This window comes from Myotis nattereri (genome assembly GCF_964212035.1).
Source record: "Myotis nattereri genome assembly, chromosome: 12".
NCBI classification, from domain to species: domain Eukaryota; kingdom Metazoa; phylum Chordata; class Mammalia; order Chiroptera; family Vespertilionidae; genus Myotis; species Myotis nattereri.
Window position 1 is genome coordinate 9,399,561 of NC_138087.1, and position 19,663 is coordinate 9,419,223.

At 44.7% G+C, this 19,663-nt stretch overlaps 1 protein-coding gene across 1 annotated transcript in view; it reads left to right on the plus strand.

Annotated features, from left to right (window-relative positions):
* Window positions 1-19,663, plus strand: part of PTPDC1 (protein tyrosine phosphatase domain containing 1) — an 84,295-nt gene that overhangs the window by 847 nt on the left and 63,785 nt on the right. The gene's annotated exons all lie outside the window — the stretch shown is intronic.

A 19,663-nucleotide genomic window follows, 5' to 3' on the forward strand; every position in this document is an offset into this window, starting at 1 on the left:
ACAAAAATGAGGTCATACTCTGCTTTTCAGTCACATGATTCCAGTTCTTTTAAAGCAGTTATTTTATCACTAGACTAGGGACGAAAGAATCCATTTATTAAATTGCTCTGCAGGATAAATTCAGAAACTCAAAGCACCTGCCCGGGAAGAAAATCCACTTCTCATTTCCTTCCTGAATTCTGATTCCATCCCCGCCCCCCGCCACCACCACCACCAGCCACCAACGCACCCCCACTCACAGGATGGTTTTCTTGGGAGAATCTCTGAAGAAAGGTTTATCAAGTTCAATGGTTCTCAACCTTCTGGCCCTTTAAATACAGTTCCTCATGTTGTGACCCCAACCATAAAATTATTTTCGTTGCTACTTCATAACTGTAATGTTGCTACTGTTATGAATTGTAATGTAAATATGTGATATGCAGGATGGTCTTAGGCGACCCCTGTGAAAGGGTCGTTCGACCGCCAAAGGGGTCGTGACCCACAGGTTGAGAGCCGCTGTCAGTTACACATAGTTAACATTTTACATTCTTGTCAAAACTTTTCAACCAGTCCTTAAGCATTTTTTTTAAATTTATTAGTTAAGGTATTATAAATGTGTCCTCATCCCCCCCACCCCATTAACCCCCATCTTCCCCCGCAACCACTCATGCTCTTATCCCTCTGTTGTCCATGTCCATTGGTTTGGCTTATATGCATGCATACAAGTCCTTTGGTTGATCTCTTCCCCTTACCCCCACCCTCCCCTACTTTCCCTCTAGGGATTGATAGTCTGATCGCTGTTTCTCTGTCTTTGGGTCTGTCCCTGTTCATCAGTCTATGTTGTTCTCTATATTCCACAAATGAGTGTGATCATGTGGTATTTATCTTTCTCTGACTGGCTTATTTCACTTAGCATAATGCTCTCCAGTTCCATCCATGCTGTTGCAAAAGGCAAGAATTCCTTCTTTTTCACTGAAGCGTAGTATTCCATTGTGTAGATGTACCACAGTTTTTTTAATCCACTCATCTGCTAATGGGCACTTAGGCTGTTTCCAAATCTTAACTATGGTGAATTGTGCTGCTATGAACATAGGGGTGCCTATATCCTTTCGGATTGGTGTTTCTGGCTTCTTGGGATATATTCCTAGAAGTGGGATCACAGGGTCAAATGGGAGTTCCATTTTTAGTTTTTTGAGGAAGCTCCATACTGTTCTCCACAGTGGCTGCACCAGTCTGCATTGCCACCAGCAGTGCAGAAGGGTTCCTTTTTCTCCACATCCTCTCCAACACTGTTCTTTGTTGATTTGTTGATGATAGCCATTCTGGCAGGTGTGAGATGATACCGCATTGTCGTTTTAATTTGCATCTCTCATATAATTAATGACTTTGAGCATGTTTTCATATGTCTTTCGACCTTTTGTATGTCCTCTTTTGAAGAGTGTCTATTTAGGTCCGTTGCCCATTTTTTGATTGGATTGTTTATCTTCCTTTTGTTAAGTTGCATGAGTTCCCTGTAAATGTTGGAAATTAAACCCTTATCAGTGATATCATTAGCAAATATGTTCTCCCATGCAGTGGGCTTTTTTGCTGTTTTGTTGATGGTTTCCTTTGCTGTGCAAAAGCTTTTTATTTTGATGTAGTTCCATTTGTTTATTTTCTCTTTAGTTTCCATTGCCCTAGGAGCAGTATCAGAAGAAATTCCTTCGGCATATGTTTGCGATTTCGCTGCCTGTGGATTCCTCTAGTGTTTTTATGGTTTCCCATCTTACGTTTAAGTCCTTTACCCATTTTGAGTTTATTTTTGTGTATGGTGTACGTTGGTGGTCTAGTTTCATCTTTTTGCATGTATCTGTCCAATTTTCCCAACACCATTTATTTGAAGAGACTGTCTTGACTCCATTGTATGCTCTTGCCTCCTTTGTTGAATATTAATTGGGCATAGTGGTTTGGGTCGATTTCTGGGTCTCTATTCTATTCCATTGATCTATTTGTCTGTTCTTTTGCCAGTACCAAGCTGTTTTAAGAACAGTGGCTTTGTAATACAGCTTGATATCTGGTATTGAGATCCCACCTACTTTGTTCTTCTTTCTCAGGATTGCTGCAGCTATTCGAGGTCTTTTTTTATTCCAGATGAATTTTTGAAACCTTTGTTCTAGATCTGTGAAATATGCCGTTAGTAATTTAATGGGGATTGCATTGAATCTATAGATTGCTTTAGGTAGTATGGACATTTTGATGATGTTGATTCTACCAGTCCATGAACACTGTATGTTCTTCCATCTGTTTATGTCTTCCTCTATCTCTTTTTTCAGTGTTCTGTAGTTTTTCGCATATAAGTCTTTTACCTCCTTAGTTAAGTTTATTCCTAGGTACTTAAATTTTTTGGTGCCATGGTAAATGGGGTTGCTTTTTTAGTCTCCCTTTCTGTAAGTTCACTACTGGTGTAAAGAAATGCCTTAGATTTCTTGGCATTAATTTTGTATCCTGCTACATTGCCGAATTCATTTATTAAGTCTAATAATTTTTTGATGGAGTCTTTAGGGTTTTCAATGTACAGTATCATGTCATCTGCAAATAAGGACAGTTTTACTTCTTCTTTTCCAATTTGTATGCCTTTTATTTCTTCTTCTTGTCTGATCGCAATGGCTAATACTTCCAGTACTATGTCGAACAGGAGTGGTGAGAAAGAGCATCCCTGTCTTGTTCCTGTTCTTAGAGAAAATGGTTTTAGTTTTTGCCCATTGATTATGATGTTGGCTGTGGGTTTGTCATATATGGCTTTTATTATGTTGAGGTATGATCCTTCTGTTCCTACCTTGCTGAGAGTTTTTATCAAGAAAGGGTGTTGAATTTTGTCAAATGCTTTTTCTGCATCAATTGATATGACTATGTGGTTTTTTTTCTCTCAATTTGTTTATGTGATGTATCACGTTTATTGATTTGCGGATATTGTACCATCCTTGCATCCCTGGGATAAATCCTACTTGGTCATGGTGTATGATCTTTTTGATGTAGTGCTGGATCCGATTTGCTAGGATTTTGTTGAGGATTTTGGCATCTATGTTCATGAGGGATATTGGCCTATAATTCTCTTTCATTGTGTTGTCTCTATCTGGTTTTGGTATTAGAGTGATGCTGGCTTCATAGAATGAGCTTGGAAGTGTTCCTTCCTCTTGAATTTTTTGTAGTAGTCTGAGGAGGATATATTTTAGTTCTTCCTTGAATGTTTGGTAAAACTCCCCTGTGAAGCCGTCTGGCCCTGGCCTTTTGTTTGCTGGGAGCTTTTTGATGACTACTTCAATTTCTTCCATAGTTATTGGCCTATTGAGATTTTTATGTTCTTTCTGATTGAGTTTTGGAATGTTGTATTTTTCTAGGAATATGTCCATTTCCTCCAGGTTGTCTAGTTTGTTAGAGTTGCTCATAGTATTTTTTAACAATTCTTTGAATTTCTGAGGGGTCTGTTGTTATTTCACCTTTCTCATTTCTGATTTTGTTTATTTGAGGCCTCTCTCTTTGCTTGTTGGTGAGCCTGGCTAGAGGCTCATCAATCTTGTTTGTCCTTTCAAAGAACCAGCTCTTGGTTTCATTGATCTTTTGTATTGTTTTTTTGGTCTCTATGTCAGTTATTTCTCCTCCGATCTTTATTATCGCCTTCCTTCTGCTCACTCTGGGCTTTTCTTGTTGCTCTCTTTCTAATCCTTTGAGTTGTAGAGTTAAATGATTTACTATCATATTTTCTAGTTTTTTGAGGTAGGCCTGTAGTGCTATAAACTTCCCTCTCAGGACTGCTTTCATTTTGTCCCATAGATTTTGGATTGTTGCGCTGTTGTTGTCCTTAGTTTCCAGGGTATTTTTAATTTCTTCTTTGATCTCCTTGGTAACCCAATCATTATTTAGTAACATGCTATTCAGCTTCCACATGTTTGAGTTTTTGGGATTGTTTGTATTGTAGTTTATTTCTAATACTAGAGGCCCGGTGCACAAAAATTTGTGCACTCGGCGGGGAGGGGGGGTCCCTCAGCCAGGCCTGTGACCTCTCGCAGTCTGGGAACCCTCGGGAGATAACGCCCTGCTGGCTTAGGCCTGCTCCCGGGTGGGAGGGCAGGCCCAATCCCTAGGTGCAGCCACTGGTCGGGCTCAGAGCAGGGCCGATTGGGGAGTTGGGGCGCCGCCCCCTGTCATGCACAGAGCAGGGCGGATCGGGAGGTTGCGATGCCGCCCACAGTCACGCTCATGGTAGGGCTGATTGGGGGGTTGGGGCTCTGCCCCCTGTCATACTCAAGGCAGGGTTGATGGGGAGGTTGAGGCACCACTCCCTGTCATGCACAGAGCAGGGCCAATCAGGGGGTTGGGGCGCTGCCCCCTGTCACACACAGAGCAGGACCCATCGGGGGGTTGGGGCTCCGTACCCTGTCACGCACAGAGTATGGCCCATCAGGGGGTTGGGGAGCTCCTCCCTGTCATGCACAGAGCAGGGTGGATCACGGGGTTGATTGCCGCCCTCTATCACCCACAGAGGAGGGCCGATCAGGGGGTTGGGGTGCCACCACTGTCACATTCAGGGCAGGGCCAATGGGGAGGTTATGGCTCTACCCCATCACACACAGAACAGGGCCCGTGGAGGGGGGGTTGGGGTGCCGCCCTCTATCACCCACAGAGCAGGGCCGATCAGGTGGTTGGGGCACCGCTACTCTCACACTCAGGGCAGGGCTGATGGGGAGGTTATTGTTCTACCCCGTCACACACAGAGCAGAGCCCATGGGGGGCGGGGTCTGGGGCGCCCCACCCTGTCACACACAGAGCAGGGCCAATCAGGGGGTTGAGGCGCCGCACCCTGTCACACACAGAGCTGCAGGACTATCAGGAGGTTGGGGAGCTACCCCCTATCAGGCACAGAACAGGGCTGATCAGGGGGTTGGGGTGCCTTCCCCTGTCACGAACAGGGCAGGGCAGATAGGGAGGTTGTTGCCCCACCCCCTGTCATACACAGAGCCGCAGGGCGATCAGGGGGTTTGGGCACTGCCCCCTGTCATGCTGATCCCTGTGCCGGGAGGCCTCTCAGCTCCGCTGATCCCGGTGCTGGGAAGCATATTACCCTTTTACTATATAGGATAGAGGCCTGGTGCATGGGTGGGGGCTGGCTGGTTCGCACTGAAGGGTGTCCTGGATCAGGGTGGGGGTCCCCACTGGGGTGCCTGGCCAGCCTGGGTGAGGGGATGATGGCTGTTTGCAGCTGGTCACACACCCTTCAGGGTGGGGGGTCCCCACTGGGGTGCCTGGCCAGTTTGGGTGAGGGGCTGAGGGCTGTTTTCAGGCTACGTTGTGACTGAAGCTCCCAACTGCTCCTTTTTTTCCTTTTTTTTTTTATTCTGGGCCAGCTTTAGCCCTGGCTCCAACTCTGAGGCCTCTGCTGCTGAAAGCAGGTATCTGGTTTGTTTAGGTTCTATAATCGAAACACTGTATCAACTCCAGCTCTGAGATCCCGGCGGGCTGAAAGCAGGTTTCTGGGGTTTTGTTTAGCTTCTGTATTTGTAACTATGTTTCAGACTGCAAGCTCAGAGGCCGGCAAGGCAGGCAGGGCACGTTGGTTTCCTCCATCACTGAAGCAAGCAAGCCTCATGTTCGCTTCAAGCTGCTAGGCTGCCGGCCGCCATCTTGGCTGGCAGTTAATTTGCATATCTCACTGATTAGCCAATGGGAAGGGTAGCAGACATACGCTAATTGCCATGTTTCTCTTTTATTAGATAGGATTATGCCATTGTGGCATGAGAGGGTGCTTGGTATGATTTCAATCTTCTTGAGTTTGAGGTGACTTTGCTTGTGACCCAATATGTGGTCTATTTTTGAAAATGTCCCATGTGCACTTGAGAAGAACGTATATTCCATGGCTTTGGGGTGAAATGTTCTGAAGATGTCAATTAAGTCCATCTGATCTAGTGAGTCATTTAGGATTGCTGTTTCTTTGCTGTTTTTTTTTCTAGAGGATTTATCCAGTGATGTCAGTGGTGTGTTTAAGTCCCCTACTATGATTGTGTTGTTGTTGATCTCTCCCTTGTTATTTTCCAGTAGGTTTTTTATGTATTTGGGTGCTCCTGCATTGGGTGCATATATGTTTATCAGGGTTATATCCTCTTGTTGTATTGATCCCTTTAGTATTATGAAGTTGCCTTCCTTTTCTCTTGTTATCGCCTTCACTTTGAGGTCTATTTTGTCAGATATAAGTATTGCTACCCCAGTTTTTTTTTATTTCCATTTGCCTGAAAGATATTTTTCCATCCTTTCACTTTTAGTCTGTGTGAGCCCCTTGTTCTGAGGTGGGTCTCTTGTAGACAGCATATATATGGGTCATGTCTTTTTATCCATTCAGCCACTTGATGTCTTTTGATTGGAGCATTTAGTCCGTTTACATTTAAAGGTATTATTGAAAGGTACTTGGTGGGTTGTAGTCATTTCTATTTTTGTGCCTGTGTTCTTTCTTACCTTTATATTTCTTCTTTTTACAGTATTCCCTTTAGCATTTCTTGCATTGCTGGCTTGGCAGTGATAAACTCCCTTAGTCTTTTTTTGTTTGGAAAGCTCCTGATTTCCCCTTCAATTTTGATTGATAGTCTTGCTGGATAGAGTATTTTTGGATTCAGTCCTTTGCTTTGCAACACTTTGTATACCTCCTTCCATTCCCTTCTAGCTTGATGTGTTTCTGTTGAGAAATCATTTGATAATCTGATGGGGGATCCTTGGTAGGTAACTCTCTGTCTCTCTCTTGCAGCCTTTAAGATTCTCTCTTTGTCATGTACATTTGCCATCGTTATTATGACGATGTTATTATTCTTGGTGTGGGTCTTTTGGGGTTCATCTTGCTTGGGACTCTCTGTACTTGTGTAACTTTTTTCTTCTCCATATCTGGGAACTTTTCTGTCATTATTTCTTCAAATAGATGTTCTAATCCTTGCTGCTCTTCTTGTCCTTCTGGCAGCCCTATTATGCGTATGTTACTTCGTTTCATGTTGTCCCAAAGCTCCCTTAGGCTCTCCTGCTTTTTAATTTTTTTCTCCTGTTGCTGTTCAGATTGAGCTTGTTTCTCTACCTTATCTTCTAACTCACTAATTCGGTCCTCTGCTTCTTCTAGTCTACTGTTGAAACCTTCCATGGTGTTTTTGATCATAGCTATATCACTTTTCATTTCTTCCTGATTCTTGCATAGGTTGTTGATTTTCTCATCCATCCGGTGAATGAATTGTACAACCATTACTCTGAATTCTTTTTCTGTCATGTTGCATGCTTCAATTTCATTAATTTCCTTTCTTGGCGACTCTTCATTTTCTTTCCTCTGGGGGTTGTGTTGTCTCCCCATTCTGATTATCTCCAGATGGTTCAAACGTCAAGTTGTGTGGGCCTGGGTCATGTGCAGCAGGAGCTTCGCACCACCCTAGTGTCACTGAAGAGCTCTAACACTAAGATGTGTGGTTGTGGTGGGTTGGTGGGAACCAGGCTCACTCAGAATCAGTGTTACCAGTGCTCAATGTGGCCTCATGTGCGCCCTTAGAATCAGGGACCCTGCCTGCACCAGGCTGTAACAGAGACCCCCCTGGAGTGTGTTGAAAATCAGAGCCCCCTAGCGTGTGCCAGGAGTCAGAGTTCCCCAAGAATCCAGTATCAGAGTCTCTGTTGCTTTGCGCGGCCTCTCATTGAGAATCAGGGTTCCTGTGTGCCCTTGCACCAGGAATTGGAGTCACTGGCTCTTAGTATGAATGCACAGGGGATCAGGGATCCCAGGCGCAGGTGATAAGAAACACAGTCAAGTCACTGGTGCTTGGTGCTGCCTCCTGCCTGGAGAATCGGGGTCCCGGGCCCCGCGCTGCGTGGGACAAGTTCCCGGTGTTCGTGTGTTAATTGCCAGGCTAGGGCTCCTGTAGCCGGCGCTGCGCAGTTCAAGTTCCTGATGTTCGCACATTAACTCCCAGGCCAAAGCTCCTGTAGCCCGCACTGCGCAGGAACAGTTCCAGGTGTTCTCACACTTCCAGGCTAAGGTTCCTGTAGCAGCACTGAGGCCTGGACAAGGGGTGGGTCTATCAGTTACTATGGTGCTGCCTGTGAGCCTGCAGGGAGGGGGATGAGCTCTGTTACTCACGGATCTGCCACGGGGATTTCTGGACTCTTGGTGTCCGTGGGTCTGTAGCTGTGTTTGCAGGTCTCTTTCCCTAGTGGCTGCAGGGTCCTGGTTTGCTTCTGAGACCAGACTGGGTGGGGCTGAGGCCAGGATCCTAGTCTCAAGCAGCTCTGTTTCTCAAGATGGCGTGGTCTCTGTGCCAGTGCTGGCCGCCCAGCAGTGTCCACTCAGAGAGCGGGGCTTTGCCGTCTAAGACTGCCCGTTTTAGCAGCCCCTTAGAAGACCTGCGGAATCTAACTGTCCCTTGCTCATACACACACATACCACACACGTCCACACACTCCTCTATCACTCCCTCGCGCTCTCATACTCTCTCCCTCCCTACCTTCCTGCCGGTCGCCTCTTCCCCTCCCACCAATCCTTCAGCATTTTTATTTTTTACTTTATTTGCTCAAGGCAAAGCATTGAGAGTGGAGTTTGGAGTAACATGGGAAAATAAAAACATATGCTGGGATTCTTTCTCAGATTGTAGGGAAGGGGGAGGTACCTGAATAAAAATGTGTTTAGAGTTGAGTGACATATATTCAAGTTAAAAATTCTTCTGTTCTAAAGAAAATGGCCCAACTTTTATTTATTTTTATTTATTTATTTTTTATGGCCCAACTTTTAAACTCCATTTTGCCTTTTGTGTATTACCTCAAACTTTCTAGCAATTTTATTACATCTATTGCTAATTTGACTATTAAATTATTCCTGCTTTGAAATACACAATATTTTTGCCCACATTCTTAATGCCTGATAGTCTGTGAGAAATTACATATAAATGACTCAGGCCACAAATTGAAACAAAGGTTGAAATGTGTTTTAAAATGTAGCATTAAAGTAAATACCTAAAAAATGTATGTACTAGTAATCAGTACAACTACATAATTTTTTGGAAACAGCATTTTTATTCCTATTGAAGTCAAACATTGAGTATAGATATTTGGAAAATACCAGTAAGCCAAAAACAAACAAACAAAAAAAAACACAATACCACCACTGTTAATATTCCATTAGTTTACTAACCTAATTTACCTTTCTCTTAATCTATACAGACAGTCCTCGGTTATGTCGGACTTGACGTACATCGTTTCGTGATTATGTCATCATCTCCCATTTATTTATAAAAAAAAAAAAGTTCCGTCATGTCGACATATATCCTTTATGTTTTTTATTATTTATTTACCACAAGTAAAGGTCAGGAATTGTTATCTTTGTAAAAAAAATTTTCTTACTGTTTCACTTCATTACTGCTGTGTATGTGCTCCATGTGAGTGACAAAGGTGCTTATGTAGGTGGGTTCAGACTTACGCAAAAATCGTGTTATGTCGCGCCGTAGGAACGGATCTCCAACATAACCCAAGGACCTACTGTAGTGGATTCTATCTAGAGTGGTCATATAAATGGCAAGATCTGCTATGAGGGCTTTGGCCCACTTCATTTCAATAGAAATTTTGAACCTGTTCAATGCATGGACGGGCTTATTCCTATTTTAAGGTCAAACTCTTATCCCTGTTTATAAACCACGATAGATTTTGACTTCCCTTGAATCTATTTAGGGAAAGGCACGAATAAACTACTTTTTAAAGTTTGTTTTAGATATCTGAGTAATAACAAAATAAGAAATAATATAAGTAAAAATGGTATGTACAGAAATATTATCTATCTTATCTACTTATATAAAAACCCTGGGTGTAAAATCACGGCCAGAACTGTGACCAACCAGAAGGAAGTTAGTCTTGTAGGGGTGCTCTTGGAAATGGCTGCACCCTCCCACAGCTGTTTCCTGGAGGGTGAGGTTTCAGGCAGGAACCCGCCCTCGGAGCAGAGCATGGAAATGAAATGATTTGTAATGGATCTATTAGTGAAGCTACCTTTGGAAATATATATCTATAGATCAGTGGTTCTCAACCTTGGCTGCACATTAGAATCACCTGGGAATCTTTTTAAAATCCTGATTTCTGGGCCTCATCCTCCAGAAAATCTGTTCTTTGTTACTAATGTTGTGGCCTCACCCCATAACAAACAATTTCCGGAGGATGCGGCCCAGGAATCAGGATTTTGAAAAGATTCCCAGGTGATTCTAATGTGCAGCCAAGGTTGAGAACCACTCCTATAGATAATATTAAAAATATATCTAAATGTGTAATTCTTTGTCCAAAAAATGAGCATGTTCAAAAATTAAATGAAGAAAATTTGGATATACTCGATGGAGATTTTCACACATATTTGAGTGATGATTCCATTGATTCCACAGATGATGCTGAAAAGGAAAATATTCCCATCGAATTTCTTAATAGTATTACTCCTTCGGGAATGCCATCTCATAAATTAAAATTGAAAGTGGGTGCAATCATCCTATTGAGAAATCTCAATAGTAAATGGGGTCTTTGTAATGGTACCAGATTTATTATCAAAAGATTATGACCTAACATTATCAAAGCTGAAGTATTAACAGGATCTGCAGAGGGAGAAGTTGTTCTGATTCCAAGAATTAATTTGTTCCCATCTGACACTGGCCTCCTATTTAAATTGATTCGACGACGGTTTCCCACAGTGCTAGCATTTGTGATGACTATTGATAAATCACAAGGACAAACTCTAGACAGAGTAGGCATATTCCTACCTGAACCCGTTTTCGCACATGGTCAGTTATATGTTGCTTTCTCTCGAGTTTGAAGAGCATGTGACGTTACAGTTAAAGTTCTAAATACTTCATCATAAGGGAAATTAGTCAAGCACTCTGAAAGTGTTTTCACTCTTAATGTGGTGTACAGGGAGATAGTAGAATAAGTTTAATCACTTTATCAGTCATTGTTTGCATCACTTGTTTTTATATCATGGTTTTGTTGTTTTCATATCATGTTTTTGTTGTTTTCATATCATGTTTTTGTCGTTTTTATATCATGCCTCTGTTGTTATATCCTTTTGTTACTGTTTATTTATTAATAAATTTATATATTATTTTTATATATATTTTACTAATTTCCTTTCATCTCTCACACTTCTATTATAGAGAAAGGGCAAATAGCAATATTAAAATATCTCTGCTAATTAATTCCCTTTTTTTAAAAAAATTTATCTTATTGATTTTTTACAGAGTGGAAGGGAGAGGGATAGAGTTAGAAACATTGATGAGAGAGAAACATCGATCAGCTGCCTCCTGCACACTCCCCACTGGGGATATGCCCGCAACCAAGGTACATGCCCTTGACTGGAATTGAACCTGGGACCCTTGAGTCCAAAGGCCGATGCTCTATCCACTGAGCCAGACCGGTTAGGGCAATTAATTCCCTTTTAATGTGCACAAATTTCATGCACCAGGCTACTAGTCCTATCTAATAAAAGAGAAACATGCAAATTGACCATAACCCCGACACCCTTCCCATTGGCTAATCAGCGAGATATGCAAATTAACTGCCAACCAAGATGGCGGCCAGCAGCCATGCAGCTGAAGGGAACAGGAGGCTTGCTTGCTCCAGTGACGGAGGAAGCCAATGTTCCCGGCCTGCCGCTGCTGAGCTCTGAGCTGCACTCTAAGCAACTATGTTGCAATTATAGAAGCTAAACAAGCTCCAGAGACCTGCTTTCAGCCAGCCAGGCCTCAGAGCTTAGAGCGGCAGTGATGGCAACAGAGTTTCAATTATAGGAGCCGAACAGACCCAGAACCTTCTTTCAGCCCTCAGAGCTGGAGCCGGCTCTCAGCTCTAGTGACAGCTATAGAAGGTAAATAAATCCCAGAATTTAAAAAAAGAAAAAAGAAAAAAAGGAGAGGCTGGGAGCTTAAGTTGCCCTCCAGCCTGAAAACGGCTCTCAGGCCCTCACCCAGACTGGCCAGGCACCCCAATGGGGACCCTCACCCTGAAGGGGATGTGACCAGCTACAAACAGCCATCAGCCTATCATCCAGGCTGGCCAGGCACCCAAGCGGGACCCCCACCCTGATCTGGGACACTTTCAGGGCAAACCAGCCGGCCCCCACCCATGCACCAGGCCTCTATCCTATACTACAGGCAGGGCAGGACAGCACGAGCTGCCATCCGGGCCCCATGTGCAGCCCTGGGCAGCGGGGCATTAGCCCCGCCCCCAGCCGGGACCCCTGTGTGCCACCTGAGCCCCCAGCCGGGACCCCCGTGCCGCCTAAGCCCCGCACTGCTAAGCCCCGCCCCCAGCCGCGACCCTATGACTATTGGAGAGCAGGAAAGTGCTGCTGGGCCCTGGGTCGCTGTGGTGATCCGGCCATCGGAAAGTAGAAAAGTGCGGCCTGTAGGCAGCCCCCAGCTGCGCCTGATCTGGGAGCAGGTAGCAAGCCTGGCCTGCGGGCAGCCCCCAGCTGCGCCTTCTCCCCGGTCGCCATGAGGATCCAGGAGCAGGAAAGCAAGCCTGGCCTGCGGGCAGCCCCAAGCTGGGCCTGAAACGGGAGCAGGAAAACCCGGCCTGCAGGCAGCCCCCAGCTGGGCCTGCTCCCTGGTCGCCATGGTGATCCGGGAGCAGGAGGGCAAGCCCGTCCTGTGGGCAGCTCCAAGCTGGGCCTTCTCCTCAGTTGCCATGGAGACCTGGGAGCGGGAAAACCCGGGCTGTGGGCAGCCCCCAGCTGGGCCTGCTCCCTGGTCGCCATGGTGATCCGGGAACAGGATAGCCCAGCTTGCAAGCAGCACCCCCATCCTGGCCATAGCTCAAGGGAGAGTACAACATGCAGTGGAGGCCAGGAGCCTGAGAGATCAACACAGAGGGGCTCCTGCTCCAAGCCTCCATGGTGTGGCTGCGGGCAGGCCCCTAGCAGACACACACACACACACACACACACACACACAAACACACAGTGCCTGCTCTGAGCCTCCACTCCAATGTGGCTGGGGGCAGACCCCCAGTGGGGACACACACACACACACACACACACACACACACACACACACGGGACACCTGCTCCAAGCCTTAAGTTGCCAGACTGCCAACTTAAGCTCCCAGCCTCTCCTTTTTTTCTTTTTTCTTTTTTTAAATTCTGGGATTTATTTACCTTCTATAGCTGTCACTAGAGCTGAGACATCAGTGGATAGGACATCCACTGAGGGCTCCTGGACTGTGAGAGGGGCAGGCTGGGCTGAGGAACCCCAGCCCCCAGTGCACAAATTTCATGCACCGGGCCACTAGTGTATATATAGAAAAGCCTAAACGACTGAATGACTGGAATGACCAGCTGTTATGATGCACACTGACCACTAGGGGGCAGAGGCTCAACGCAGGATCTGCCCCCTGGGGTCAGTGCACTCCCACAGTGGGAGCGCCGCTCAGCTGACCAACCATCCTGATGGCCCACCAGCTCGGCAGCAGCCACTCACTCCCTCAGTAGTCCTGCAGGTTCAATCTCTGGAGAAAGGGCCAGGCACCCCTGTGAAAGGGTTGTTTGACCGCCAAAGGGGTCACGACCCACAGGTTGAGAACCGCTGTTTTAAGCCTGTTTTGTAAAGGACCTAGCATGCATCTAACTTAGCCTGCCTAATTTTATTCAGTAAAAGGCTTTACACAATTAGCTGACTCTATTTCAGTGTTTTTTTTCCTTTGAGCAAAAGCTTATTGAGAACAGAGATGAGAAACAGGACCACACGGGGAGGTTTTCTTCTCTCTTTGATTAGTTGTGTGTGTTTCCTGGTGCACATGGGAAAAGAATTCTCATTTAGATAAGTTTCTTCTCTTCTAATATGATGGAATGATTAGATATTTCTAACAGGCATTGTGGATTTTTAAAGTGTGAATGCCCTTAATGGTCTAAATTGTTGTAAAGAGATTGTAGAATAATTATGCTTTTAGCTTGTAGTTCCAGGGTCTTGCTTCATAATTATTACTTGGATCCATGGTATACCTTCTTTTTTTGTTGTTTTTGTTTTGTTAATCCTCATCCTAGGATATTTTTCCATTGATTTTTAGAGAGAATGGAGGGGAGGGGGAGAGACAAAGAGAGTAACATAGATGTGAGAGAGACACATTGATTGGTTGCCTCTGGCATGCCCCTCAACTGGGGCTGGGAATGGAGCCTGGCACCTAGGTTGTGCCTTGATGGGATTCTGGGTCCCTTCAGTCCTCTGGCCGATGCTCTATCTTCTGAGCCAAACCAGCTAGGGCTAGACCTTTTTGTTTAAAAATATATTTTTATTGATTTCAGAGGGGAATGGAGAGGGAGATAGAAACACCAATAATGAGAGAGAATCATCGATTGACTGCCTCCTGCATGCTCCCCACTGGGGATCGAGCCCACAATCCAGGCATGTGCCCTTGACCAGGAATCAAACCCAGAACCCTGCAGTGTGCACGCAGACGCTCTAACCACTGAGCACACCAGAAGAGCCAGACAGTTACCTTTTAAAGGTCAGGGACTATTTTATTTGTCCTTGTATTCTCCCCTACATCTCATAGTTCTTGGTACCTAGTAGGGGCTCACGTATTTATTACATTGAATTGGGCGGTTGTTCATGTGAGTCCCTACCTCTCCTGGCCTCTTCCCCTGTAAACACACTCCAGTGTACCTGTCCCATTTAAGCTATGTTCCTGGAATAGTCTGTCCTCCTATGCTGAAAAAATATACCTGCACAAGAACACAATTTTACATGATTTAAAGTTGGAAAGATATCAAAGCTTACCTACTTTTATTATCATTGAACATGTCAAAGTTTTCTGTTACCAGACATAACTGAAAACTTCATTATTTTTGTTGCTCAAAGTGTTTCATCTTTTGCCATGGGGGCTCTTTCAGTTGCCTTCTATATCCCTTTGACATACTCCCAGCAGTTTGTGTTTTGAGTACCTCCCTACTTTCTGGCACTACAGGATAGATGCTCTAGGCTCATCTATAATAATAAAAGCGTAATGTGCTAATTAGACTGGACAGCTGAACAGCGGAAAGACTGTTTGGACGATCTTCCAGTTGACCTTCCAGGCAAAGCCAGGGCTGCAAGGGCCGAGGCAGCCGGGGCTGTGAGGGCCTACCCTTGCATGAATTTCGTGCATCAGGCTTCTAGTCTTATATATTCTGTTCCAGCACTAAGCCAGCCATTTCAGCAAGGATCCCTGGATCCTTTTGTTGGGGAATGATATTAGAAACCAGGATTTGCTCTGATGTGCTCATTGTTACAGGGATGTCATTGCTTTTAAACCGTGTCAGTGACCAGAGCTAGGAAATAAATGTATGCATATTAACCTCTGTATACATATATACCTGTATTATTTCTCCTTTTACTCATCAGTCTCTATATTAAGCTAAACAGGAATTCCCACTGATGACTTGGACACTAATTCAGAACTACTATGGTTCATTCTAGACTTTCCCCCTTATGTATCTGTCATCCTTCATTCCAACAGTGAGAAACCTGGCCCCTACCATTCACTATCTTTTTACTTATTTTTTCAGTCCCAGTGTATATGATGGCAGCATCAGAACTTCTAACCAGTACCTCCATGGGAAGCAGCATTACCATCTGTGGTGTTCATGTACAGTTTATTTTGTCTTACAGTTTCTAGTCATTTCCAAAGTTACTTAGATCCTTTCCTCTCTATTCCCTCCAGTGAGGCTATATCATACATTTGTAATACAATTAAATTCTTTTTTCATAGTGATATGCATTTAAGATTCCTCCATGTTTTTTCATGGCTTGGTAGCCCATTTCTTTTTAATGCTGAATAATAGTCCATTATTGGGATGTATTCCAGCTTATGTATTCATTCACCTATTGAAGGGCATCTTAGTTGCTTCCAAGTTTTATGAATAAAACTGCTGTACATATCCATGTGCACGTTTTTGCACATAGTTTTTAGTTCCTTTGGGAAAATACCAAGGAGTGCAATTGCTGGTTTATATATTAAGAGAATGTTTAGTTTTGTAAGAAATCACGATACTGCCTGTACTATTTTGCATTTCTGTAAGCCATGTATGTGAGTTCCTGTTACTCCATATCTTAATCATCATTTGGTGTTGTCAGTGTTCCAGATTTTTGCCATTCTAATAGATGTATATTAGTATCCCATTGTTGTTTTAAAATCCTCACCCGAGGATATGTTTTTATTCATTTGAGAGAAAGAGGAATGGAGAGGAGGAAAGAAAGAGAGAGAGAACGAGAGGACATCCATGTGAGAGAGAAACATCAATCAGTTGCCTCGCACATGTGCCCCAACCTGGGTTCAATCCTGCAACCTGGGTATGTGCCCTGACTAGGAATCGAACCCTCAACCCTTTGGTGTTCAGGATGATGTGCCAACCCACTGAGCCACTCTCTCCAGGGAGCATTGTTGTTGTTGTTGGGGTTTTTTTGTTGTTGTTTTTTATGTGCCTCAGGCATGAAACAGCTCTGGCCACCGACACAGGCATCAAGCTTGGATGAACTAAGGACTGTACATCTGCTTTGCCCCTGACTGATTTAAGAGCAACACCACCAATCAGGTGTCTCCTTGCCCATTGCCAGGGGGTTGCATTGTTGTTTTAATTGCATTTCCCTGATGACATATAACATGAAGTATCTTGTCATATGCTATTTGCATCTATATATCTTCTTTGGGGAGGTGTCTGTTAAGGTATTTGGCCAATTTCTTAATCAGGTTGTTTGTTCTCTTATTGTTGAATTTTAAGAGTTTTTGTAAATTTTGGATAATAATCATGTGTTTTTTGCAAATATTTTTTTCCCAGTCTGTGACTTATCTTCTCATTCTTGTCTCTAGCAGATCAGAAAACTTTAATTAAGTCCAATTTATTAATTATTTCTTTCATGGATTGTGTCTTTTTGTATCTAAAAAGGCATCACCATACCCAATGTCATCTGGGTTTTCTCCTATGTTATCTTTTATAATTTTACATTTTACATTTATGTCTATTGTCCATTTGAGTTAATTTTTGTGACGAGCATAAGGTCTGTGTCTAGATTCATTTTTTTGCATGGTAGATAACCAGTTGTCCCAGCATCATTTGTTGAAGAGACTGTCTTTGTTCCATTGTATTGTCTTTTCGCCTTTGTTAAACATCAGTTGACTATATTTATGTGGGTTTGTTTCTGAGCTCTCTGTTGTGTTCCATTGATCTTCGTGTCTTACCAATACCACATTGTCTTCATTACTTTTTGTCATAGTCTTGAAGTTAGTGTCAGTCATTCAGCTTTGTTCTCCATCAATATTATGCTGGCTCTTCTAGGTCTTTTGCTTCTACATATAAACTTTAGAATCAGTTTGTTGATGTCCATGAAATCACATGCTGGGATTTTGGCTGAGATTGTATTGTATTTCAAGATTTTGTGAAAATTGGCTCAGGAACTGTTAAAAGGCTTTGTGATTTGACAACATAAACAGAACCCAGGAGACACACCTTCACAATAATCTGTATGAATACCTACTGTTAGATAAATGCAAGCTAAGTAGTTAGAGTGTTGGCTAGTGCACCGAAGGGTTACGGGTTCAATTCTGAATCAAGGATATGTACCTGGGTTGCAGGTTCGATTCCTGGCCCTGGTCAGGACATGTGTGGGAGCAACCAATCGATGTTTCTCTCTCACATCAATGTTTCTCTTTCCCCTCCCTCTCACCTTTCCACTCTCTCTAAAAAAAAGTAAAATAAAATAAATTTAAACATATAGGAATAATTAGTCAGATTTGGCTGTTTGTGAGAAAATGCAAGTGAGTATGGAAATCTTGTTTGTGAAAACCAGCTTTATTTATCCATCTGTTTCATCATAATGTGTTTCCTGAAGAATCTGAACTAAACAGCATTTTTCTTTCAATGATGAAATCTTGAGGATCTTGTTGTAGTGTTGTTTTTCCCTGACCTGTGGCAAGTCTTCTGAGAGTGAGGACCTTCCCTAAGGTGTATTTAAGGTATGAGATCACAAAAGCCAGTGAAGTCCATAGTGAACTGCCAGACATGTATATTCAAGGCAGCCTTTAGTGCTTTCCCTGGGGACTTATGGGGACTCACCTTGTTAGAAAGGTTTGGGGGGAGGGAAGACTATAAAAAGAAAAGGTGTTTTTAAAATGTTACCCCAAGGGTGACTTGAGGAGAAAGGGAATTTTATATAGTTCTGTCATTTATTTGACGTTGCAGATTCTGAAGTGAGGACATTTCAGTTTAAAATAAATCTGTTTTGTTTTACTACATAAAGAATCATCAGGAGTACTTTAATTCTTTAAGGACAAAAATCCTATCTAATAAAAGAGAAACATGGTAATTAGCATACGACCGCTACCCTTCCCATTGGCTAATTAGGGTGATATGCAAATTAACTGCCAGCCAAGATGGCGGCCGGCAGCCAGGCAGCTTGAAACTAACATGAGGCTTGCTTGCTTCAGTGATGGAGGACTCCAGCGTTCCCTGCCTGCCTTGCCGGCCTCTGAGCTTGCAGTTTAAGAAACATTGTAACAAATATAGAAGCTAAACAAAACCCCAGAAACCTGCTTTCAGCAAGCCTGGGATCTCAGAGCTGGAGTTATACATTGTTTCGATTATAGAACACAAACAAACCAGATACCTGATTTCAGCAGCAGAGGCCTCAAAGCTGGAGCCAGAGCTAAAGCTGGCCCAGAATAAAAAGAAAAAAAGGAGGAGTTGGGAGCTTCAGTCGGCCTGAAAACAGCCCTCAGCCCCTCACCCAGACTGGCCAGGCACCCCAGTGGGGACCCCCACCCTGAAGGGTGTGTGACCAGCTGCAAACAGCCATCATCCCCTCACCCAGGCTGGCCAGGCACCCCAGTGGGGACCCCCACCCTGAAGGGTGTGTGACCAGCTGCAAACAGCCATCATCCCCTCACCCAGGCTGGCCAGACACCCCAGTGGGGACCCCCACTCTGATCCAGGACACCCTTCAGGGCAAACCAGCCATCCCCACCCATGCACCAGGCCTCTATCCTATATAGTAAAAGGGTAATATGCCTCCCAGCACCGGGATCAGCGGAGCCGAGAGGCCTCCTGGCACCAGGATCAGCATGACAGGGGGCAGCGCCCAAACCCCCTGATCGCCCTGCAGCTCTGTGTGTGACAGGGGGCGGGGCCACAACCTCGCTACCCACCCCGCTCTGTTCGTGACAGGGGAAGGTGCCCCAACCCCCTGATCAGCCCTGCTCTGTGCCTGATAGGAGGGAGCTCCCCAACCCCCTGATCGCCCTGCGGCTCTGTGTGTGACAGGGTGCGGCGCCTCAACCCCCTAATCGGCCCTGCTCTGTGTGTGACAGGGTGCGGCGCCCCAACCCCCCCCCCCACGGGCCCTGCTCTGTGTGTGATGGGGTAGAGCCATAACTTCCCCCTCAGCCCTGCCCTGAGTGTGAGAGTGGCGGCACCCCAACCCCTTGATCGGCCCTGCTCTGTGGGTGATAGAGGTCGGCACCCCAACGCCCCCCCCACCACGGGCCCTGCTCTGTGTCTGATGGGGTAGAGCCATAACCTCCCCATCGGCCCTGCCCTGAGTGTGACAGTGGCGGCGTCCCAACCCCCTGATCGGCCCTGCTCTGTGGGTGATAGAGGGCGGCGCCCCAACCCCCTGATCTGCCCTGCCCTGAGTGTGACAGGGGG